General features: G+C 41.3%; 1 pseudogene; it reads right to left on the bottom strand.

Annotated features, from left to right (window-relative positions):
* Positions 1-6,322: 6,322 nt before the first annotated feature.
* LOC146636444 (sialoadhesin-like) overlaps positions 6,323-26,841 on the bottom strand; it is a 58,567-nt pseudogene continuing 38,048 nt past the window's right edge.

Genomic DNA, 26,841 nt, shown 5'->3' with positions numbered 1-26,841 from the left:
GCAGAGATGGTGCAGATAGACTTGCAGCTATTTGCAAACTTGCGGTTTCAAAAATGTTAACACAATATTTTCCATCAGCCACGTCTCTTTAAAAAGTGATCCTTCCTGTCATGGTCTGATCTAAAGGTCCGAGTTTAAAACACCAGTAAATACTTTGTGCAAATAATTGTGGTCTCAGTCACTGCAGTTTCAAATCTTACTGCATGTTAATTTAGTAAAACAGGCTCCTCATTAAAGTCAAAAAGGACAAGAAAGCACTTGATTAAAAAGCTCCTTCCTTATATATGCTGACGTAAAACAAAATATCAGCTACACAAAATACTGCTGTCTGAAACATGCTGCATTTCCTCTTTCCTGCATGGCACAGATAAAAATGAGGCCTTTCAATAGATTAAAAATAAAATGTGGCAGAGTATAGAGTATCCTTAATTTCATTGTACATGTACGATGAGAATAAAGGGCTATTCTATTGGCGGTGTGAAGAGGGAAGGAATGAGGATTTGACCCAAAATGCAGACTCTTAGAAAAGGTTAACTTAAACCCAGCTGTATTGCTGGAATACAAAAAAAAATGCAAAACTACAAAAAAAATTATTTGAAACTAAACGGCAGGCAGAACACACAGCTGTACGATGAGGGAGACCGCGATGCAGGACAGAGAGAGATGCAGGCATAAATACACACAAGAACAAACAAGGGAACAAACCACAGGAGGGAATCGTAGCTAAGAGGAGCTAAGGAAGCACAGCTGGACACAATTTAAACTGAACATGATGCACAAAGCACAAGTGACTATGAAAGTAAAACAGGAAGTGTGCAAAACGCACATTGAGACACAGGCTGTGTCCAAATTCAGGGGTAGCATTCGTCGATGGCTGCATTTGTAGGCAATTATGTCACAGCGACGCGACGAAGGCTGTCCAAATTTGAAGAGTCCTCCAAATGCGGCGAGAAATGCGTCCTTCATTTCCCCAGATTTGAAGGATGTGTTGGCTGTATCGTTCGTGGCCCACCATATCCCAGGATTCATTTTGGATTTCAGGATTTCAGTTTGATATGTTTTAGGGAACAAAGACCAAATGGCTTAATTTCTTAAAATGAGAGGAGAAAACGATCACCTCTTCACTGGGGTGAAGAATTCGGCCACTGTGGCATGGAGGTACAAGAATAATTCAATTTGCACATCATATTCATATGAGTATGGTTTTATTAACCCTCATACTGTACAGAACCGGTGATGTCCAGACGGTATTCCTCTTGTGTTCTGCTGTGAAAACTTTAGGGATTAACATACTTGCCATGTTTTTCTCTCTTCTCTTATTTTTTGTGTGTGATCAGGACAATTCTGGAGAAGATGGGCCTGCATGGGAAAGTCACCCGCATGCAGGCTAGAAGAAATGGGATAACTGAAGGGTGGCTGGCCTCTCCCTTAGAGATAGGGTGAGAAGTTCATCCATTTGGGAGGGGCTCTGAGTAGAGCCGCTGCTGCTCCACATCGAAAGGAGCCAGTTGAGGTGGTTCGGGCATCTGACAAGGATGCCTCCTGGGCGAGGTTTTCCGGGCATGTCCCACTGGGAGGAGGCGCTGGGGCAGACCCAGGACACGCTGGAGAGATTATATCTCTCGGCTGGCCTGGGAACGCCTTGGTGTTCCCCCGGATAAGCTGGAGGAGGTGGCTGGGGAGAGGGAGGTCTGGGCTTCTCTGCTTGGGCTGCTGCCCCCGCAACCCGGCCCCGGATAAGCGGAAAAACATGGATGGATGGATGGACAAACAATAACAATAAAACAAGAATATTTATAATACATCAACAAAAATAAAGCCTGGGATCCTCCTGGTTTAAAATACGGTCCACGACTGGGACACTCAGGTTAATCCTGCAGTACAAGGGTCTGCTCTGGTTAAGGAAAAGGTGGAGAACAACAAACAGTTTTAGTAGAAAGGTATGATTTTATTTATTTTATGACATCAAAGCATTATTGTGATTATCAAGCTTAAGTCAAATATACTAATAGGCTGTGAAAAGACTTAAAATTTATACACTTCATTTGTGTAACTAACTGTTAGGTTTTATGTTGGCACAAACGGCAATTATACTGCAGCTAGCAAAAGCATGAAGCACCAGGCAGAACTCTTTGTGTGATCTTGTGCACGAGGAAGATGACCGAGACGAGCGCTGTTCCTGGAGCCCCAGTCCCTCTCAGTCAGCTCCCCCGTAGCACTGCTCTTTATTGTGGTTACATGAATATGCATAGATTCATTAACATATGACATCTCACACAGGCATGCATGTGCTCAAATAATACCATCTGTGTACGTGTAAGTATGCGCGCGTGTGTGTGTGTGTGTGTGTGTGTGCGTGCGTGGGGGAGGTTGTGTGTACATGGATGTGTGTATGTGTGTGTATGTGGGTCAAAATATGACCCAAAGCTGGTGCTAGGAGCCCAGCTGACCACCTAAATAAAAGGCACTTATACTTATATAAGTATATATATAAGTATAGTAAGTAAGTATATACTTATACTCAACAGATGCAGAGTAGATGTCCTCCTATAATATAAATCGGAAAGAGAAGGTACGACCTCTCTCATGACCTTAGGATGTGTGTGTATGCCAGAGCACTGTGGAACGCACACAGAGCCTTTGCAGACTACTAAGGATGAGACAATCTATCAATATGTAATCGATTATATACCTCTAAGCATATATGATTATATGGTTCCAAGCATAAATGACAAACCAACAATATAACTCTGACACTAAGCTTTTTTGTGAACTCAGAAATAATCATGTTTTCTGCTTTGTTGCATTTTTACAGCCCATCTATGCACATAAATAAGTTACAGGATCAAATGAATAACAGAAAATAAATGGAAATAGAAAATGTTCTTCTATAAGTTTCAAAGAGATTTAGTTTACATATTTTATATAATAAAGTGAATGTGTACGAATGACCGGCAATCATTCAGTCACTGGAATTATGAAAAATGCTAAGTAATTCCTAAATGCATGTAGATTAAAGACAATTATTTTACCTGGATATCACTGTCTCTGACGAGCCTAAGGTACAAAACATGCCGGCGACGACGATAAAGTTTTTAAGCTCCTAGAGAATTAAAAAAGTACAAAAAACTGAGCGACATTTCTGAGTCCTTTTCAAAGTTTTCGCGCTGCGGTGCTAGCGACCGGAAAAATGCAGAATTAAGTGCGGACTTGAACGAAGGCTAGAAGACTGTCCAGTTTCACAGCCGTTTGCTTCCAACCTACCGGCCTTTCTGCTGGAGTGGACACGTGATTGTTTGGTCTCCTGGATCAAACTGCTGGGGTGCATTGTTGCTGTTTCTCACTCTCATGATCAAGTATGTTTCGTGACACACACACACACACACACACACAAACTAGGTAAGAAAACTAAGACGACCTAAAAACATAAACAGAGGGATAACAACTAGACAGGGCAGAATCATGACCTCTGAATATTAAATAACCCAAAACTATAAAGTCCAAACACAAAACGCTGGGTGCAAACCCAGGATCACGACTATATTTATATACCAACAACAGCCTTTGACACACATGTAGGCAATGTGGCTGCTTAGAAGAACAAAGATGTCATTCTGTAATGCCATGTTTGTAGTTTGATCTCATATTATCACTGCATGATCTTACTTGTTGAATAAAAATATCACTGTACATTTGTGTATAGTTGAATATAGTAAAAACAATTTTTTAGGGTTTAAAAAGTTTTAATTTATCAAAACATAAACAATATTTTCCTTTTGCATAGTCTTCAGTGAGACGGCTTCAGAGCGTAAACAGGTCAAAAACAAGCTTTGGTGCTCAGCAGCTCAAAAAGTGTTTAAGTTGTTGACTTTGACTGTTCTCTCTGTATTCTGACACATGATGGCAGAGCCGCATAAAAAAGTGCTGCCAAGTAAAAAAGCAGTAAAAGAGTCACAGACACAGAAAAAGCTCTTCAAAATTCACCAGTGACTCAGTTCATTTCAAAACACTTTATTAAACTGAATTATTGCAGAGACAAAACAAGACAAACAATCAGCGTAATAACAAAAAGCTGTGAAGGGCTTTTTTTCTAACTCTGTCTGTTTCACATTTTCGTTGCCTAATTGTTACGTCCACTCTTACCAGTACCAGTTTATACAGAGATCAAATTAGTACTGAGCAGGATTGAGTTCAGTTTATTGATGCGGCCCTCCACAACAGGCCCAGTTTCTCATGTGGACCCTCAGGAAAATGAATTGCCCACCCTGCTTCAGAGGGTCTCTGTGCCACAGCAGACTCCTGACCCAGAATCACACTTACAGTAAGTCATCGTCTTCAAAAGCAACCGAATGATCTGTGAGGTCAAGCTGCTCAGTTATTATTCATTTCTGGCTCTTTTCCACAGTGTTACCCCAGCAGGTGGTAGATGACCGCCCCTCTCTGAGCCTGGTTCTGTCAAAAGTTTCTTCCTGTTAAAAAATAGTTTTTCATTCTCACTGTCACCAACTGCTCACTCATAGTCGTCTGATTTGGAGTGTTTCTCTGTATTGTTGTACAGTCCTTACAATATAAAGCCCCTGGAGGCGACTGTGGTTATGATTTTGCACCTTATAATAAAAATTGTCAACTTTTATTTATATAGAACCAAATTACAGCAACAGACAGCTAAACTGAATTGAACTGAATTACTTGACAGTTGTGTGCGCTGTCTGAGGACAGTCACTGTGTTTGTAAGTAGCCATGTTCATTTTGTCACATGTTCTTTCTACTTTCTCCTCTTTGGATTTTAAACAATTTGTTGAGCACTAATGTGCACATGAAGCCCATTAGTGCTTTGAGTGCTCCAAGCGGGTAAAAAAGCGCCTCCGTCCAGTGAAAGAGCGCTGCCTGCTGCCGCTCAAAGAGGTCAGAGTCCGCTGGGTCCACAACGCAGGGTCGTGTCATTCTGTCAGGGGTGTCGAGTGTGGATGCGAGGAAAGGAGGACCCAAACGCTGGACTCACAGGGAGGTGAAGGCTGGTGTTTATTATGACGAGCAGATGAGCTGAACATAAGATGACTGGCTGAACTGAAATGACTGGCTTAACTGAACACACGTGCAGAGTGGACAACATGAACATCAATGACACGACAAAGACCAGGATGAAACTGAGGACTTAAGTACACTGGCTAATGATGATGATTAGGGACCGGTGAGAACACAGCTGAACATAATGAAACAGGAAGTAGAGCTAATGACACTGAGACAGAGGGCTGGCACGGTGAAGCGGGAAACATGAATGTGGAACATAAACTGAACATGAACTGAAAACACCAGGTGAACCACCCAGGAACCCTGACACAGTCTTGACTTTAGACAACTGAGCAGAAGATGATTGAATCTGAACAGAAGAGGAGAAAATCAGATGTCTGAGACAAAGTCTGAGCAGAAAACTGAGAATAAATTATTCTGAAAGACAGTTTGGAAACTCAACAGAAGAGAAATATTTTATTTAACTGCAATGCAGCCTGTGAACTGAGATGAACTTCGATTCAAAGCAACTGAGCAGCAACTTGGCAACTGAACAAGAGCAAATTAATGTCTATATGAAACTGACAGACAGTTTGGCAACAGAACAGAAAACAAGTGATTCTCAACAACTGAGCAACAATTTGGCAAATCAACAAAACAGAAATGACTGTAAATTTTTAATCTGAGCAGAAGAAAAGCTGCTCTGGAAACATGAGCAATAGTTTGACAGGTGAACAGAAAGAGCTTGAAACTCAGCAAACACGAGGCAGTTTGATACCAGAACAAAAGAGAAATGTCTCCCAAGAACAGCAACAACTTCAAGTCTGTGAATGTAAAGTGAGTGTAATCTCTAAGACTTGGAACTGCAGATTAGAATATTTTGATGAACATGAAACCATCAGAAATGTTACATGAACCAAATCAGTAAAAGTGGAAGATGGAGGATGGCAAACATGCAAAAGAAAAATCAATACTGAGCAGAAGTATTGTTGTGTGAAAATGTCACATAAGGTGTTCAGCATTAGAGGGGACATGAAACACTACATGTAAAAAAAGGCTAATTTACATCATGGAGCCCAGCTCTCAAAAACTGACACAGATGTAACTCTGACTGTGAAGCTGGATTTAAGAAATAACTGCTTAAAGCTATAAAAACACATGTATCGCCATATTCTGTCAGTACAGAGCATGACTCCACCAGGTCAGTTGGCTACTTTCAGTCAAAAGACTCACATTAGGTTGTGTTAGGTAACTAATAACAGAACCAATAACTCGAGCAAAATTAGGACAGTAAAACATCAGTTTAATGGGGTCACTGGCTGCACCTCGTGCCTGTCCCATCTGTGGCTTCCTGTTGGAGAACAATAAAGTTTATTATAAAAACATCGTCTGCCCTCGATGTAAAGTGAAGTTCTGTTCTGTGTGTTTGAGTCTTTACAGAGAGTGTAACGTTAACTGTACCTTATTGACTGTTTAGGAAGTGCGACCCTCAGACGCACCTCTGTACCTGTGTGGAGGAGGAAATCATCCTCATTTACTTTCATTGATTTAAACATGTGGTCTCTGATATACACATGGTATCATTTGTTGTGTGTTCTGTATTGTAAAGATTTTTTTTGTGCAAAAATGTGAAAATGAAATGAAATGTGTTTTCTTCTTCTCAGAGCAGGTGATACAGAGCTGAGTGTGGAGCTGGAGAAAAAGCTTTATGTGTAAAACTGGTTACAAAGTAGCTGTTAGTCAGCCAGCAGGTGATAAAAGCATCCAGGAAGCTCAGACTTTGTATCCAGTGTCTCTGTACATTATGTGCTTCTGTGAGGTGGAGAGCTAACAAACCAAACACTGCATGGGACTGTTGTGACTGTACCTGCATCCCATCTTCATTGTAGTAAGCAGCGCTCTCCTCTGGTGTGTCGTGTTGGCCTGTGAAGATGATCAAATTCATCCACAAATGAAAAAAAAACATGTTTTTAAAGGATGTTTGTTTTATTTTTAAACTGCACGCGTTTTATGTACTCACTCTTTCTTCTAAGATCTTTAAACTCAATAAGAGAGGAGGCGACGTTTTCATATTCATCTGCTCCTGAAATGTTCATAATTTTATTTACAGGATTGTAAAAACATTGAATTAGTTTCATTAAATCAAAAACAAGATTCATCTCTAACTGTTCTGTGCTTTTCAGCACATATACTGACCATTTCTGTTTGTCACTTGTGTGACTGATTCATAGACGTCAGCAGTACCTAAAGAAAAAAACAAGCCAGGCTCACATTAATCATTTTATTAGTTACACTAAAGATCAGAGCAAACACAGAAACTCTGTGTGAGTCAAAACCAGGACTGTAAGATCTTTAAATGTTCTTTAAAAAACTGCTGAACACAAACTGAACCTGACAAATGTTCGTGTTAATGGAGGTTTAATAAAAGTCAATATTAATAATGATAATAAAGACTGTTTTTCAATGCTGACCATGTTGAAGAGAGCCGTACACATGAGTTTCATTCTGGTTGACTCCATGATTTGTGGAGGAGCCCGGACTGTGACTCTCAGACTGGATCGACCTAAAACAGGAAATAAACACAATAAACTCAAAAGTAACTGATGTTTGTTTAAAATAATAATAAAAAGTATTTTACCAACCTGGTGAAACAGGAATCTGTGAAAGAGACAAATGTTATTACACATGTTTGTCATGTATAAATTGTTCCACTGATATTTAGTGTCATGAGATCAGAATACATGTATATGAGTGAATAATTAAAGTGTATGTAGCAAATAAACTCTCTAATACAGCATGAAAAGAAGAGGCTCTTACACTTGGACTGTCTGCAGCGATACAACAAGAGCAGGAGAATAATAATGAGAGAGACTCCACAAACCAGTCCAACCATCAACCACACAGGAGATGAAGAGCTGTCAGCTCCAGACACAGCTGCTGAAATGACTAATAATAATTAAGTAATAATAAAGTATAATACTTATTATTATACTGCATATTTCAGTTCTCACAAAATAGATCCAGGTGACTTCAAGCATTAAACAGACAATCTAATGTTTCTTCTCAAGCATGAAAATCATTTTTACAAAAATCCATCAAATGCTTTGATCCTGCTCACCTTTAACTGACATCCAGCTCTGTGCTGACTCTCTTCCTGAGTACTGACACTTGTAGAAACCTTCATCAGACTTTGACACTGCAGAGATCTTCAGCTCCCCTCGGGTATCATTTTGAATAAGTTTGTCATTGTGATAGAAAAACACATTGGAAAGTATTTTTTGTGTTCTCAAACTGCAGCTCAGACTAACAGAAGCTCCCTCAGTCACAGGATGAACAGGACTCACCAGGATAGAAACATCATCTGTGAAACAATCACACACAATTGTTTCAGTCAGACCAGCTGATGCACACTTTTAGGAAAAGCTGACATGCAAGCTTCAGGGAGATTTTCACAGAAGCGACTCTGTGAAACAGATGATCGACTTGAATCCAGGTAAGAAAGAAATGCATGTAGTAAATGAAGTAGAATGGCTGATCCTTTTATTTTGCAAGCTCATAATGTGATCTAACAGAGACTCACTTAGTAACTGATCTAAGGGTTGTGAATAGAATGAAATAAAAATAACTGCATTAAAAAACTTAAGTACCAAGAAGGCCTGTGGGCCTGATGCTGTTACATTTGCTGATGAGCTGACTCCAGCTTGGAGTCCTGTTGATATCAGCTTCATCCTCACTATATAGAAAAAGGCTGCAATCAGCATAATAATGATCACAGACGTGCAGCAGTAACATCAGTAGTAATGAAATCCTTTGAATGCATTATGGTTGAGCACTGAATGGAAAGTACAATTTGAATATAATTACTTTAACTCACTTGATTTTAAAGCATTTAGAAAACCCCTCAGCTTATGCACGATTGTTATTTATGATCTAAGATCAGCGTTTAATACCACAAACACTTATACACTGTTAAATAACATGAAAGTGGATCCCTATATAATCAGATGGTTGTTTGGCTATTTTCATTAAAAAAACAACAGGAAGTTAAAGTCAGTTCTGCTCGTTCACACATACAATTTATAAGAACAAGAGTCTCACAGGGCTGTGTGAGATCTCCTGTTCTTTTCACATTTTATTTTAAAAATTGTGGAAATCAGAAGGGATTGTGCAGTGGTATAAGAAACACACCTTTGTGTTAAATATAAAGAAAAATAATCGTCATATTTATAACGATCATTGATGAAAGATCTATTGGAGATCTCAGCTTGGTTTCAATGACTGGAGAGAAGTTTGAACAAGTGACAACATTTCAGTGTTTAGTCTTCCCTGCAGGAGTCAAATTATTATCAATACAATTGCTGAATCATTATGGGTGAAATTGTGGGTGAGTGTTTGCATTTTTGTTTGTTTTTTGCATGATGTGTTTCCCTAAGTTACTCTGAATGGAGACAATAAAAGTTTATCTAATGTGATGACAGAGATGTTGAGCTTTTTAGAGTTTCATTCTGATGGAGAAAATATAAAATACTCATTTAATTAGAGAACAAAAACCAAGAATATTGTTTGAAGCTTTGGAGCCTAAAATCATCTGAAATTCTCATTTTTGTTTGTGTTGCCACATAGAATTACTTCACATAGAGCAAAGCTGGGACAAATGTTCATGTGACGTCTAAATCACTCAGATCCAAGAAGTAAATGTATAATAACATACTCTGTACAGTGATGTTGACTGCACTGCTGAACTCTCCTGATCCAGACTCACACCAGTACACTCCAGTATCTGACTTTGATGTGTTGATGTCACATGTGGATCCAGTCATTCTCCTACAGTCAGAGAGTCGGCCGTCCTCAGAGAACTTCCTCACTCTCCACTCAGTGAAGTTTCCCTCACAGGTCAGTGAGACAGAGTCAGAGGTGAAGTGTTGCACTCTGTCAGGACTCACTGTGAGAGACGCTGCTGAATGAACATCTGGAAACAACATGCAGTGAAGAGACAAAGCTCACAGATGTTAGGATTCACAATATCACAGAGAAAAAATAGTTCTTGCTAAACCCACCATAACTGCAAATAAATCTATGAATGAGATTTGTTAATACAGATTTAAATGTTGTGACTCCTGTAGCTGGAAAGATTTCACTGAACCATCTGGGTCTCTCAGTAATAATCTCACAGCATCATTAGAAGCTACATTAGAAGTTTCTATAAACCTGCTTTCCTACAGTTTGTCCACAGCGTGCATGTTTGTTGTTGCACAAGCAAAGATCTTCACCATCTGTCATGTAATAAGATGTCTGACATTTGTGACCTTATTACAAACAGTCAGATCATTATCAGACAGTTTAACATCAGCAGATCTTTAATGTTTGTTCTCTTTGCTTCTACAAATCATGACAGCACTTTTATGGGCATCATGTCTGATATCATTTTTCACAGCAAAAGCACAACAACATGAGGACTAAAGACCACGAGATCATCTGTGTACATAATGTGCTTCAGAGGAGTCCTGCCAGCTTTACAGACTTTCTAATCATCACCATGAAGATTAAAAAGACCTGGAGACAAAATTCATTCTTGTTTAACTCGGTGAGAAACAAACAAGGAGGAATTTGAATAACAACAGAAGTGTCTGACTGAAGCTCAGTTTACTTGAATGTAGTGAGAAAGGATGAGATTCAATTTAATGCTTATGAGGAAACTTAAATAAAATCATTTAATGCAATTTAATTGTAATTGGACATCAGATTTCAATGTCAGCATGCCGCTGCAAGAAAAATAATGGTGAATTAAAGTGATGACATAATTTATTAGAGAGAAACAAACTGACCTGCAGACCAGACAAACTTTGGTTGACTGTGATCAGTGTGATACTCTGGGTCTCCTCTTCCAGCTCTGCACACATATCCTGCTGTGTGTGTCTGTCCATGAATGATGTAGGAGTCCTGTGCAGTCCCACTGCCATCAGGTAGCAGCTCATAACTGGAGGATTTCTCTGATAGATCAGGAACAGCTTTATACCAGTAGAAGCTCCATCCTGCAGACGGATGTTCAACCTCACAGTTCAGAGTTACTGAGGCTCCAGGACTCAGCCATGATGGAGACACAGTGAGGACAGGACGGGGTTCATCTGTTCAAAAAAGATTTTCTCTCAGTGAACATGTAGTACAGTCTCTGAACAGTGAGCTCAGTTTATACAAAGAATAATAATCTCAGTGTCATGGTCCTGGGTCTTTTGACCCAGCGTTTTAAGTTTGAGTTTATTTTGTTCATTAGGTTATCTAAGTTCATTTGGTTATTAGACTCCTTGTGTTTTCTTCCCCTGTATTTAAGCTTCCCCTCACCCTTCGTGTTTCATGCTGCGTGTCTTATGTTATCAAGTTTGTATTATTATGCCTAAGTGTTTCTAGTTATTATTTTCCCCTCGTGTTTCCAACCATGTTAAATCTCCCCTGCTCTTCATGCGTTTCATGTCTGTGTCTTACGTTGTCAAGTTCGGGTTGTCATGTCTGTCTCATTATGTTTCCTGTTTTATTGTGAAGAGGTCTGGTGTTCTGTGTTCATCATGTTCAGTTTTACTCTCCCACTGTGACGTCATTATGTTCATGTGTGCCAGCTGTTTCCTCATGTGTCTCCACTTCCCCTAATCACCTCCTGTGTATTTAAGTCCTCTGTTTTCAGTGTGTGATTGTCAGGTCGTCTGTTGTCCACGCCATGTTTCCTATGCCATGCTTCCAAGTTTCTTGTCTAGGTTTTTCTTATTGTTTGTTTAGATTTCCCAGTTTAGGTTTGTGTTAATTTTGCTTCAGTTTGCCTTGCCCTTTGTTTGTACCTTTTTTACCAGCCATATTAAACGGCTCGCTTTTTGTTAACATTAAAGTTTTGTTCCCTGTTCCTTGGAGTCTGCATTTTGGGTCCTTTTTCAATTCATACAGTCTGCCCTCGCCAGACTGTGACAGAACGACCTGACCAGAATGGACCCAGCAGACATCTTTGAGGATTTTTGGGAGTTCAGCACTCGTGTGACCATTCTCCATGGACAGTGGAAAATCTATTCTGCGTGCAGACAGGAGAGTGAGAAGGAGTCAGTTAGAGTTCAGCTGTACCGGATTCTGTCTGCATACCCGGCTTACATGGAGGGATTGTCGGAGGATTTGCACGGCTTCATCCGCACCGTGTTGCCAAAGCAGCCCCCCAGCATGCAGACTGAATTACTCCAGCCCCTCTGTGACGCAGCCCTCCCTATGCCAGCTATAGGAGCTAAAGTTGGCGTGTTGAGTCTCCCGCCTGTCTCCATGTCCATGTCGCCACTGCAGCAGACAAGTGCTGCGTTTTCCTCACCTCAACCGGTGGCTGCTTCCAGCGCTACATTCATCTCAGCCGTAGCGGCGCCGGCCTCCACGACCACGGCTTCCAGGAGGAGGCGGCGTCCAGGTCGTCACCACGGCTCACAGCAACATGAGGTGGGTGATTGTATTCTGAATCCACGCGTTTTTTCTAAGGACAATATTGGAACAAACACTGCCTTAAAGGTTCATGGGCATGTTTATGAAATGACTAAGACTGAAAAATCACCAGCCAAGTCTTCCACGGAATATCTTATCCCTCTGCACAATTACCTAGCATCCCAGTGTATTGATCATGCTATGAACTTTGCTTCCAAGAAGCCAAATTATAAGACTGTTTGCACTGGAAGTGCTAGCCATGAGGCTCAGCTAAGCTACTGTGGGACCGAGATCCAGGCCAGGTTGGAGCCAGGGGCTAAGTTGGAGTTTGTGCAGCCTTTTCCTGTGTCTGCTGGAGGGCCCGAGGAGCCCGTCCAGCCTCATGCTTCGTCAGCTGGCGGGCCCGAGGAGCCCGTCCAGCCTCATGCTTCGTCAGCTGGCGGGCCCGAGGAGCCCGTCCAGCCTCATGCTTCGTCAGCTGGCGGGCCCGAGGAGCCCGTCCAGCCTCATGCTTCGTCAGCTGGCGGGCCCGAGGAGCCCGTCTGGCCACCTTCTGCTTCACCACCTGTGGCTGCAGCGCCACCTCCTGCGGCTCCCGTGCCGCCGCCTGCAGGACCACCACCTGCTGCGCTACTGCTTGCTGCTTCTACGCCTCAGCCTGAGGACGACGCCTCACCTGGTTCTGCCACACCTCAGTCTGAGAACTCATACGAACTCATTTCACCCACTATAGACTGTGTGTTGCTGCAACTTGAAAAGCAACCTGCCTCGTCAGCTGGAGGGCCTGAGGAGCCCGTCCAGCCTCATGCCTCGTCAGCTGGAGGGTCCGAGGGGACCGTTCAGCCGCCACCTGCGGCCGCCTCGTCATCACCTGGTCCAGCTTCGTCAGAGTCTTCAGCCTCGTCTGGTCCAGCTTCGTCAGAGTCTTCAGCCTCGTCTGGTCCAGCTTCGTCAGAGTCTTCAGCCTCGTCTGGTCCAGCTTCGTCAGAGTCTTCAGCCTCGTCTGGTCCAGCTTCGTCAGAGTCTTCAGCCTTGCCTGGTCCGGCCTCTGCTGCGTCTGGCCCTGCCTCGCCTGGTCCGGCCTCTGCTGCGTCTGGCCCTGCCTCGCCTGGTCCTGTTGTGCCAGCTGGAGGTTCAGCCAAGCGCGCCCAGCATCCTTCCACGCCATCGCCTGCAGCGCCGCCACCTGCGGCTTCCACGCCGTCGCCTGCAGCGCCATTATCTGTGCCTGCCACGCCTCAGCCTTGTCTCCTTCCACCTGCCAAGCCACGTCCAGGTCCAGCACGGCTGTTTCCGAAGCCTGTCAGGACAGCCTGTCGACGGAAACCAACCAAACCATCCAAGGATTATCGTCCACGCCGTCGACCACCCGCCAAGCCGCCCGACAGGTCTCGTCCACGTCACCGCCGGCCACGAGCCAAGCCACCCGACAGGTCTCGTCCATGTTGCCGCCGGCCACGAGCCAAGCCACCCGAGTGTGGCCAGCCATGCTTGCTTCGCCACTGCCACCTTCCACATGGCCGTCCCCCTGAACCCTTGAACTATGGACTACTGTGCCATCGGCCTCCAGGTCGGCCACCTGAACTACTCCGCCATGAACTCCTTTTCTGCCGAGATCATGGTCGCCCTCCTGAAACAGGGTCTCGGACTCTTAAGCCCTTGTGTTTGGACTGAGTGCTTCAGATTCTTTGTTTTTGTGGTTTTGTTTCTGGCCCTCCGTCCTGGACCCCCGCCGCCCGCCCTGGGTGGGTTGTTTTGGTTTTGTTTCATGTTTGTTTTCTTGTTGCTGCATTTCTTTGTTCATGGTTTTGGGCGTCTGGAATCCGCCCTTGAAGGGGGGGCTCTGTCATGGTCCTGGGTCTTTTGACCCAGCGTTTTAAGTTTGAGTTTATTTTGTTCATTAGGTTATCTAAGTTCATTTGGTTATTAGACTCCTTGTGTTTTCTTCCCCTGTATTTAAGCTTCCCCTCACCCTTCGTGTTTCATGCTGCGTGTCTTATGTTATCAAGTTTGTATTATTATGCCTAAGTGTTTCTAGTTATTATTTTCCCCTCGTGTTTCCAACCATGTTAAATCTCCCCTGCTCTTCATGCGTTTCATGTCTGTGTCTTACGTTGTCAAGTTCGGGTTGTCATGTCTGTCTCATTATGTTTCCTGTTTTATTGTGAAGAGGTCTGGTGTTCTGTGTTCATCATGTTCAGTTTTACTCTCCCACTGTGACGTCATTATGTTCATGTGTGCCAGCTGTTTCCTCATGTGTCTCCACTTCCCCTAATCACCTCCTGTGTATTTAAGTCCTGTTTTCAGTGTGTGATTGTCAGGTCGTCTGTTGTCCACGCCATGTTTCCTATGCCATGCTTCCAAGTTTCTTGTCTAGGTTTTTCTTATTGTTTGTTTAGATTTCCCAGTTTAGGTTTGTGTTAATTTTGCTTCAGTTTGCCTTGCCCTTTGTTTGTACCTTTTTTACCAGCCATATTAAACGGCTCGCTTTTTGTTAACATTAAAGTTTTGTTCCCTGTTCCTTGGAGTCTGCATTTTGGGTCCTTTTTCAATTCATACAGTCTGCCCTCGCCAGACTGTGACACTCAGTCTGTATGAACAGAAACACATTTTACAAAGTGTTCAAACAGCTTAAAGCAAATATGACTTACTGTCAGAAACTGTCAGTGTGACTGAATCACTCCACTCTGTTGTTTCATGCTGTGAACTTTTCATTCTGCCCTTACAGCGATAGTTTCCACTGTTCAATGATGAAGCAGAAATAATCCTGAATTCATTTTGATTTGGAGGTTTTCTGATGCTGTTTGCTTCCCACTCATAATCCCACTCAGTGTCTCCTCCATGGATCTCACATCTGACAGTGATCGTCTCTCCTCTGTATATCTCAGACCAGTTTGGATGCAGAGTCACAACAGGCCTGATTGAGACTGTTAATGTTCAAGAAAGTACAATAAAAACACATGAATGACAAAAGGTACAATTACCATCAGATGTAGTGCTTTGTGGTAAGTTCAAGTTTGAACTCACCAGTTATCACCAGTCAATATCAATGGCACTGACAGTAGCTGCACATAATGTTTTGTCTGTGAGATGATTATTTCTATATTCATTAAATGAAATGGCCTGTATTTGTATAGCGCTTTAATAGACCCTAAGGACCCCAAAGCGCTTTACACATTCAAACACTGGTGATGGCAAGCTACATTGTACCCACAGCCACCCTGGGGTGCACTGACAGAGGCGAGGTTCATTAAGTGAAAAAGACCCAGTGTGTGTTTGTCATGAGACCAGACTCTTTAACTAAAATCTGAAACCTCTAAGATCATTTCAACAATAGACAACATGCTAAAAACAACTGAAGGAACTGCATCATATGTTGGTGCAACAGGGAGTAATAAAAATAAAAATAACACAAATACAGAAGTGAAAATATTGGATGTAACTGTTGTTCTTAGTGAATGTGGTGGAGCAGCTGAAACAGGTTCAGCATTTGTTCTGCACTTCATGTATTAGAGCTGCACAGCAGAGACGTTACTCTGATATGTTTTGTTCTCTTCACTGTGAATAAAAAGCTGCTTTTCAAAATATGTTACTGAGCAGCACAAATGAAACAGCTACAAAGCTGCAAGAACAACAGATTCTTACTAATGTTGATAAAACAGATCTCCAACTTACATGATACAGTCAGTGTGATGGTATCACTCCACTCTGTTAACATATAGGTCCTTGTGCCCCGGCAGCTGTATTCTCCACTGTCAGACTCAGCAGCGCTGCTGATTCTGTATTCATTGGATGTTTCAGGTATGTTTGACTGGCCTCGTCTCCATTCATACGTCCACTGAGCTCCTTCACCTCCCTGAATGTCACATCTGACAGTGACTGTCTCACCGCTGTATATCCAGGGTGGCTGCAGGGTCACAGTGGGCTTACTGGGAACTGTTCACATAAGAATGATCCAGTTAGGAAAAGAGAAACATAAAAACTCTGCTGTTTATAACATAAGAGTAGAGTCACTGCAAAACAGCTGATTCACAGACAAACAGTTTGAAGACTCAACATCAAAACAAAGTCACAATAAAACTATTTATAGCTTTCAAACTGTAAGACAACATTTTTAGTAAAATGTACAAGTATTTACTTTGTACAGTTATCTTTTATTTATATTCTTTATAAATAAATTTATTATTTACAAAAAGTTACTGATTTTTTTTAATGAGTTGTCTTAAGTCTGATTTACTTTCACAAAGATGCGATCTTTGAGGTGTATAAACAAATCAGTGTGGATAAACAAGAAAACACTTTAGATTAAATCTAGAAACAGGATGAGGAGAGACTTTTTTTAAATCCCAGGATTAGTTAGGCTCTTGAAGAGGTTACTCTGTCAAGGCCAATCCTTAATCTCACAGTCTTAAAGTAGACACAACAAAACTGAAGTTTTTCTATTTTTCTATTTCCATCTCTCCAAGTAATCCTGCTGTCAGAAAGAGAAACAGAAGAACAGACTAGTCCCCAAAGACAGGACGTGACAGTAATGACAACTTTATACAAAACTTTTCAAACTCAAAATTTCACAACTCTTTATAGGAGCAGAAGAATAAATAAACAAAAGTGACAAATGTAGAAAAACAGCAACACAGTTCAAAGAACATTAACATGTCGAGTAAAACTGGAAAATTTGTCTCATGAAAATATTACTTAAACGAATTAAAAGGAAGTGACTGACTCCATGTCAGACTCAAGGCCATGAAGCACCTTAAAAGCAAATAATTAAATCCTGAAATCAGTTTGAAAACATGCTGGGAGCCAGTGTAACAGTGGGACAGGTGTAATCCCATGTGATTCGATGTGATGTGATGTGTTTGAGTTGGTCTGCAGTCATTCATCTGATTGTTTGCTGAGACTGTTTCAGTGATCTAGGTGTGAAAAATCAAAGCATGTAAAATGGTTTCCTGTCTTTAAATGTTATAAAATGATTCATAACTTATGTTGCAATTAATCCAGAAATATTTTTTGTTATTGTCTTGAGATTTTCCAGCAGAGAAGCAGCTGATGGCAGCATGTGTTCAGCGTGTGTTCAGCGTGTGTCCAGCATGTGTTCAGCGTGTGTTCAGCATGTGTCCAGCGTGTGTTCAGCGTGTGTTCAGCTGAGGAGATTCAATGGCAACATTTAAAGTTTCTCCTGAGTTTAGCTGAAAGACATTAGCTCACATTCAGTTTTGAAACAGTGATGGAAACTCTGCGTTTGCAGCCACAGACACAAGGCAGCTGGGACAATGACAATTGCATTTATTTTTTTCATGTTACAAACACATTTTTTTTCTTTTCCGGATGTTTAACTCTGAATGACGACTGAATATTTTTATAAAGGAAAAACTGTTTTACATGACTTTGGATGCTAAACTAAAAAAAAAAACAAAAACTGCAGTACTGTTTAAAGTATTTTGTTGTGTTTTGGGAATTAAAATGAGTGAAATGTGTCCAACTTACCTGTTACTCTCAATGTGGTGATGTCACTCCACTCTGTCCAGGAAAAGTTTCTTCTGCCCCGACAGCTGTATCCTCCACTGTCAGACTCAGCAGCGCTGCTGATTCTGTATTCACTGGAAGTTGGAGGTGTGTTTACCTTAGCTGGTCTCCATTCATACGTCCACTGAGCTCCTTCACCTCCCTGAATCTCACATCTGACAGTGACTGTCTCACCTCTGTATATCTCACCGCTGTGTATCTGAGTCTTGGATGGCTGCAGGGTCAGAGTGGGCTTAGGAGGAGCTGTTAAAAAAATATCATTAACAAACTTAAATATAAAATCATTATTAAAGTTGTCCCAGTTTTTATTGCTCTTGTTAATGGTAGTCATAATTTTGCATGCTGTAGACAATATGAGTTGAAAATCAGCAATAAAAAAGTTTTGTTGTATTAATTATTACTAAAAGACATAAATGCATGACTGCATTTCTTTTGTGATATGAGGACATTGGCTGATATTCAGTCTGAGCCTCACAAAGACAGTCATTAAGAGAACTCAACATGCCAGGGTCACATGTAATTTTACAATCCAAGTCCAAACTTTTCTGAACCAGTGGATTTAGCACTAGACTTTTTTTAATAATCAGGAATGTAAACATGTGACAGGAAACAGTTTAAAACATCAAGCACATGGGCTCAACAAAGTTTACTAAAAACTTCATCAGCAGCGGATCAAGGTAACTCTCAGTGATTTTCCATGAACTGAACTGTAAACAAATGATCCACATATGGACCTGTTCTACATTACAGGTTCTTCTGAGGTATTCTGACACTCGTGAACACCTGTGGTGGGTGTGGTTTGGGGCTCAGCTGCAGGTTCAGGGGACAGAGTCAGGAGTGGGTGGCAGAAACAGCTGATCCCAGCCGCACTAATAACCTTTTCCCTTATTTTAGTAGCTGCTGGGGTCTGGAGGAGGGGAGTCAGACTGAGACTGAGAGTCAGAGTGTAGCAGAATGGAGGGAAGTGTGTGTGTGTGTGTGTGTGTGTGTGTGTGTGTGTGTGTGTGTGTGTGTGTGTGTGTGTGTGTGTGTGTGAACAACAGAGATAAAAAGTGAGCACAGGATCTAAAAGCTCTCCCCTTGTGTGTGTGTTTGGGCGTGTCGTACTGAGGAAACATGTCAGAGTGCTATAAACCATTAGTTTTTCATTCATTTATAAATGTATTCATTAACATCAATCAGTGGAAAGAATCCAAGTAAAACCTGTAATGAGAAAGGCTTACAAAGCAGATCAGTCTCTGATACAATTATATTGTATTTTTAGGTCAAACCTGAAGAGAAATTAATGTAAAAATGCTAAAAACAAAAGAACTGATGGAACTGCAGCAATAAATCCACATGTGGAAATCTTTTTTCCTTCCAAGTGTTTCAATGTGAGTACTTATGATATGAATCTAAAAAACAGTATAATTGAAAGACAGTATTTTGTTGTGTCTTTGGATGAAACATTGTGCAGTATAAATTAAAATGTGAGAAATATGTCCAACTTGCCTGTTACTTTCAATGTGGTGATGTCACTCCACTCGTCCTGGAAGAGTTTCTTCTGCCCCGGCAGCTGTATTCTCCGCTGTCAGACTCAGCAGCGCTGCTGATTCTGTATTCATTGGATGTTGGAGGTGTGTTTACCTTAGCTGGTCTCCATTTATACGTCCACTGAGCTCCTTCACCTCCATGAATCTCACATCTGACAGTGACTGTCTCACCGCTGTATATCTGAGTCCAGGATGGCTGCAGGGTCACAGTGGGCTTAGGAGCTGATCAAATAAAACATAGCATGAGTAGACTGATAATTTGACTTAAAAAATCAACAATAAAAGTTGTTTTTATACTTTTTAAATGTTTTATACATTTATGAACATATAATCCATTACTTGTCAGTTAGCTGTTGTTTGCTAACAATGCTGTTAAACCTCCAGTGGTGGATTCATAGCTGGAGATTTAAAGATAAACGAAGTGAAAAAACTGCTGCTATGAGTAAACATACGAGCAGTTTGGGAAAGGCTAACATAGCAGACCAGTCTCTCCTAAAATGAGGACAATCATTTATTATTGTTTTACACTACTTTTGTTAGTATTTTGTTCTGTTTTTGGATGAATTGTGCAATACAAATAAAATAAGTGAGGAGATGCGTTTAACTTGTATCCCTGAATCTTATATCTGACAGTGACTTTCTCACCTCTGTGTATCTGAGTCGTGGATGGTTGGAGGGTCACAGTGGGCTCAGGAGGAGCTGATCAAATAAAAATATATCATTACAAAACGATCCTGGTTTTATTGCTCTTGTTAATTGTAATTATATTTTTGTGTCCTGGTAAAAATTTGACTAAAAATCAACAATAAAAATTTTAGTTTTTACCAAACAGATTAAATGATATTTAGAATTTACCAGCAGAGTGACTGAAAACAACCAGGTGTGCAAAAATCTAAACTGTGACACTGAACATCAACGCATAAACACACAATATCATGTAAACAACCTCAGTTTCATAGTCAAATATCACACAATTTACTTATTTCCAGAGGTGGGGAGTAACAAAGTACAAATACTTTCTTACTGTACGTAAGCTATCTGTACTTTACTTGAGTATTTATGTTGACATTATGTTTTTTTATAGTGTGAAGCATGCTGCAAAACAAACTGAGGTAGAATCACTGTGTTATTTAAGGCTGCATGAAAATCCTTTACAGATTAGTGCAGGATAAACAGGTTAGTTTGCTGTACTGTGATGGATTTAAAGGAAAGACCAGTGTGTGACTGGTGCACAGTGACAGTCCAATATAAAGTCAGTATAAACAGTGTACTGTGAGTGTAGTGAGGAGGACAACTCATGAAAATTCAGGTGGATAAATCTGTAAAGAGCAGCAAGTCAGCTGATCACAGCTCATACATTAAGAAAATCTACTGGAGCTCTCAATAGAAAATAGCCTGAGCCATTAAAAACTGATTTTAGGGTTTTCCACACGCTGAATCCCACTTTAAACTCTTGTCCATTCTCTTCCGCTTATCCTTATCAGGGTCGCAGGAGGCTATAGACTATCCCAGCTATCATAGAGCGAGAGGCAGGGTACACCCTGGACAGGTCGCCAGTCTGTTGCAGGGCTAAGACAGAGACAGAGACTAACATTCACACTCCCACATATTTAAAATAATCAATTCACTTAACCCCACTAAGTGCATGTCTTTAGACTGTGGGAGGAAGCCGGAGTATCTGGTATTTCCTTTCATTTTTATCCATGTAGCTTTGTACAAGGATTTTGAGAACTCCAAGAGTTAATACAAAAGCGTACACTGAGGTAAGCAGCACACATGCCAATATCAGTGAGATACACTGCACTACTCACACAAATCATCATCTTCTTGTAAATCTGTACTGTAAACTGTTCAGATAAACATCCATGAAAAGAGAATTAGTCTGTACGAAGGCAGCACACTCTTAAGTGCAAAGTGCAAAGTGCAAGTGCAAAAACTGAGCGAGAGGGGCTGCTATTGTGTGTGTGTGTGTGTGTGTGTGTGTGTGTGTGTGTGTGTGTGTGTGTGTGGGGATAATAACAAACACTGAGATACATTTTTTGCACGCAGCAATGAATTTTCTTCACTCAAAATAAATTTCTCCTCAAAATGCCACACTTGCACCTGCAATTTTTTTTTACGTGCGGTCAGAATAGTGGCACAAAAATAACGCCATATAAAAACGACTGACAACTGACTCCATAAATATACAAGATGGTGATGAGGAAACACACGGAGAAGACAGCTGGGGGAAATAAACATAATGACACAATACAGGAAGCAAAACTGAACACAGGATGGGACACTGTCAAAGTAAAACAGGAAACAGTGAGACCTACACCTGAGACACACGGACTTGACAACAACAGTGATAAACAAACAGGGAGGCAATAGCAGAGACACAAGGACAGGAACAGGGGAAGACAGGATGACGATGAAGATGAAACACAGTAAAACGACTAAGACACAAGGGGTTGAGGGAGAGGGCGAGAGAGAGAGGGCAGAGAGATACAAACATCGAATAAGGCACATGGAGACAAACATGGGTGACAAAACAGACTCACCACAGAGAGGAGACATGGAATGAAACACGGGAACAGAAAAGGGAGCCAATGAGCCACCACCCTGACACCATCAGTGTAAGAAATGGTTTACAGTATTTAACTGTTTTTCTACATGATGAAGAAAAAGCTGCTGTGAGAAAGAGAGAAACCTGTCGGCACCACCCTTTGACTTAAATTGTAAGAAACAAATGTGTAAAAATAGAAAGAAACTTCTGGTAGCTCATCATTATTATATCTATACTGTATTTCTATGGTAGATGCTGAAAAATAGAAACATTTCTGTTTACCTGCACTTTAATCATTTGCTGTTTTACCTGTTTGGTAGTTGTTGAAATGGTTTGGCCTGTACCACTACACTTGCTGTCTTCAGAACATCTGCCCCCCTTCTTTCTTTCACATAATGGTATGATCCCAGCCTGTCTTTGCATGCAATTGGCCACATGGTGCGACCATCAAAACAGGGATTCTTAGCAGGGCTGAATATTCAGTTCCCACATACCGAGGGTACATTAATAACTGGCTCGCAGGCCGGAAATAATTGTATCGAGGGCCGAATGTGGCCCGTGGACCGTAGGTTTGACACCCCTGATTTCGAGCATTGTAGGAGATAACAGCTACATATATGAACTGGAGTAAAAACAGTGTTTCTTACCTTCAGCGTTTCCACAGATGACTGTACTGAGCACTAAAATAATGAATAAAAACTCATCAGATATTATACCTCAGAGTAAAGTTTTTTTTAAAGGCTTTACTCTGATTATTGATTATTGTAAATTTAGGGATGAACAATAATCACCAAATTTCTCCTGTTTGCTAAACAAGCTCTAAGCAGTGACTCACTAATTCTCAGAGATCAGAAACATTTTAATTAATGGTGCCTTTCAAACAATGTCAGACGTGTACTTACAGAAAAAGCCCATCATGCAGAGCAAAGAGAGCCCCATCGTCACATCCAGCCTGCTGCACTCTGATCCTCAGATAATCACAAACAGTTTTACTTTGCAGAAAAAAAGAGAAGTTGTGTTTTGTTTGGGTGTGACAGAGTTTTTCTACAGGTTCTTCTTCTGATTGGTCTCTCTGTGCTTCCTTCCCTTTTGGACACAATGCTCAAACAGCTCCTGTAGCTTTGACCGCAGCAGTTTTGTGACATGTTTTCCATCGCTTTAAGTCATATCTTACCAGGTCTTTTTTTTACTCTGACATGTTTTCGCAACGTCCCCTGGATCATTATCATGCTGCAATGTTACTCTTCCTGCACACTGGAAGTGAATGTACCAAAACCCCTTTTCTGTTTTGCAGCCTGTATTTTTATATCTAAGTCTTTTTAATTATTTTTTTTTTACATTTTGATTCTTTATCGGAGGAATTATGTGGAAATTCTTCTTTCATGCTGCATAAAAACATCTAGAGATTTTATCTGACTCTTAGCTGAAACATCATCATGCAGTGCTATAATAAAAATGCTCCTTTGACCTCAGATCTGTGAATGTTTTCACCTTGTGGTTAAATTCTATGTTTGGCTGATACCCAAACAGAGTAAATGACTCACTGTGTGGTTGAACTGAAACTAAAGACCTGTATGTTTCACAAATTAAATTAACAAAGACAACAAATAAATGTATCTTCTATTGGCACATCAAAGTGAATGTTACATGTTACCAACAAAGACTATGTAATTCTCTCCAGAGTCAAATGCAGACGAGGTGACCTTTACTAAAGCTTACTGAAGCTGATCATTTCAGGCCTCAATAGTAACAAATGAAGAAAACTGAGTTACAGATAACTGATCACTGGAACACAGAGACTCTGGGTCATCACAAAATCTTCCATATGGTCTCTATCAAGGTCACAAAAGTTTCAACTTACAACATAAATGAGAATAACATCCTTTATGATTCGACAGAAGTTCAGTCAAACTGTTTAGCTATGTGTCAGAAGACATATCAGTCTGGTGTCCATACGAGTGAACATTATCAACACTTATTCATTATTTTCAGTTTTACTGTGGATTGTAATTATTTATTAAAAACTAGAAATCATTTGCCGAAGGTCAAAAACAGAGGAGAGATGTCAGGAGGTTTTTGTTGTGTATCTAAAGGCATTTTAGTAATTATTCCTTAAATCATTTATTTTTATATTTTTACTCATGTTGCCATAGTAACTCTAAACTTGAATGCATATTGAGTAAATACACAAAGCACTGAAACAAACCCCATGTTGCTTCATTGTGTTAAATATTTCAATTTGGTCATGACCAAACTTCCAGTTCCTCTTTACACATCCTGAGGTTTGATAGCAAGAATAAGACATAATCACAGCACAGAGCCAAAGTGTTTTCAGGAGACATTGAGATTCATTCTGTGGGCTGATGGAGAAAAACATGAGATCACTGAGGGTTTTTAAGTGCAGATAAGCCTGCAGCTGCGTGCAAACTTTCATTCATACTTCACAGAAATACTGACACAGGGTGAAGGGTTTTAGAACGGTGGGTTGATGCAGGTGTGTGTCTTTGTGCATTTATGTGCATGTGCCCAGAGCCCTGGGGCTCTGTCCTCAGCTCGTACTGGGATGGCCAACCTCTGACAGGATCAGCTGCCAGTTGGTTTTTAGGTGATCTTTCTTTTTGGCTCCTTGTTGCTTCTGCTGGTGTGGACACGTGTTTGTTTTTGGGTCTCCTGGATCTTTCTCTGTTTTCTCTGTTGTGTGTCTGTGAAGGTTCTCAGTCATCCAGGTCATCGTAGTCAAAGGAGCTTGCAAAGAAAAGCGTCTGGACTTGTTTAAGTTGCTTGAAGACGTTTCACCTCTCATCCGAGAAGCTTCTTCAGTTCTAAGGTCAAATGGTGGAGAGTCCCACCATTTGACTCTCTGTTGTGGTTTTGCACCCTCATGATCACGTATGTTTTATCTCACACACACACACACACACACACACACACACACACACACACACACACACACACACACACACACACACACACACATGAGGTCATTGATGTTTGTTTAAGTGCAGAGATGGTGCAGATAGACTTGCAGCTATTTGCGAACTTGCGGTTTCAAAAATGTTAACACAATATTTTCCATCAGCCACGTCTCTTTAAAAAGTGATCCTTCCTGTCATGGTCTGATCTAAAGGTCCATGGTCTGATCTAAAGGTCCGAGTTTAAAACACCAGTAAATACTTTGTGCAAATAATTGTGGTCTCAGTCACTGCAGTTTCAAATCTTACTGCATGTTAATTTAGTAAAACAAGCTCCTCATTAAAGTCAAAAAGGACAAGAAAGCACTTGATTAAAAAGCTCCTTCCTTATATATGCTGACGTAAAACAAGATATCAGCTACACAAAAGACTGCTGTCTGAAACATGCTGCATTTCCTCTTTCCTGCATGGCACAGATAAAAATGAGGCCTTTCAATAGATTAAAAATAAAATGTGGCTGAATATAGAGTATCCTTAATTACATTGTACATGTACAATGAGAATAAAGGGCTATTCTATTGGCGGTGTGAAGAGGGAAGGAATGAGGATTTGACCCAAAATGCAGACTCTTAGAAAAGGTTAACTTAAACCCAGCTGTATTGCTGGAATACAAAAAAAATGCAAAACTACAAAAAAATTATTTGAAACTAAACGGCAGGCAGAACACACAGCTGTACGATGAGGGAGACCGCGATGCAGGACAGAGAGAGATGCAGGCATAAATACACACAAGAACAAACCACAGGAGGGAATCGTAGCTAAGAGGAGCTAAGGAAGCACAGCTGGAAACAATTTAAACTGAACATGATGCACAAAGCACAAGTGACTATGAAAGTAAAACAGGAAGTGTGCAAAACGCACATAGAGACACAGGCTGTGTCCAAATTCAGGGGTAGCATTCGTCGATGGCTGCATTTGTAGGCAATTACGTCACAGCGACGCGACGAAGGCTGTCCAAATTTGAAGAGTCCTTCAAATGTGATGACAAATGCGTCCTTCATTTCCACAGATTTGAAGGATGTGTTGGCTGTATCGTTCGTGGCCCAACATATCCCAGGATTCATTTTGGATTTCAGGATTTCAGTTTGATATGTTTTAGGGAACAAAGACCAAATGGCTTAATTTCTTAAAATGAGAGGAGAAAACGATCACCTCTTCACTGGGGTGAAGAATTCGGCCACTGTGGCATGGAGGTACAAGAATAAATCAATTTGCACATCATATTCATATGAGTACGGTTTTATTAACCCTCATACTGTACAGAACCGGTGATGTCCAGACGGTATTCCTCTTGTGTTCTGCTGTGAAAACTTTAGGGATTAACATACTTGCCATGTTTTTCTCTCTTCTCTTATTTTTTGTGTGTGATCAGGACAATTCTGGAGAAGATGGGCCTGCATGGGAAAGTCACCCGCATGCAGGCTAGAAGAAATGGGATAACTGAAGGGTGGCTGGCCTCTCCCTTAGAGATAGGGTGAGAAGTTCATCCATTTGGGAGGGGCTCTGAGTAGAGCCGCTGCTGCTCCACATCGAAAGGAGCCAGTTGAGGTGGTTCGGGCATCTGACAAGGATGCCTCCTGGGCGAGGTTTTCCGGGCATGTCCCACTGGGAGGAGGCGCTGGGGCAGACCCAGGACACGCTGGAGAGATTATATCTCTCGGCTGGCCTGGGAACGCCTTGGTGTTCCCCCGGATAAGCTGGAGGAGGTGGCTGGGGAGAGGGAGGTCTGGGCTTCTCTGCTTGGGCTGCTGCCCCCGCAACCCGGCCCCGGATAAGCGGAAAAACATGGATGGATGGATGGATGGACAAACAA

The sequence above is a fragment of the Diplotaxodon limnothrissa genome, linkage group LG3 (genome assembly GCF_057381915.1).
Source record: "Diplotaxodon limnothrissa isolate DT_005_m linkage group LG3, D_limnothrissa_male_GT1.1, whole genome shotgun sequence".
NCBI classification, from domain to species: Eukaryota; Metazoa; Chordata; class Actinopteri; order Cichliformes; family Cichlidae; genus Diplotaxodon; species Diplotaxodon limnothrissa.
The sequence above is the reverse complement of the archived record's forward strand: the minus strand, read 5'-3'. Positions and strand labels throughout refer to the sequence as shown.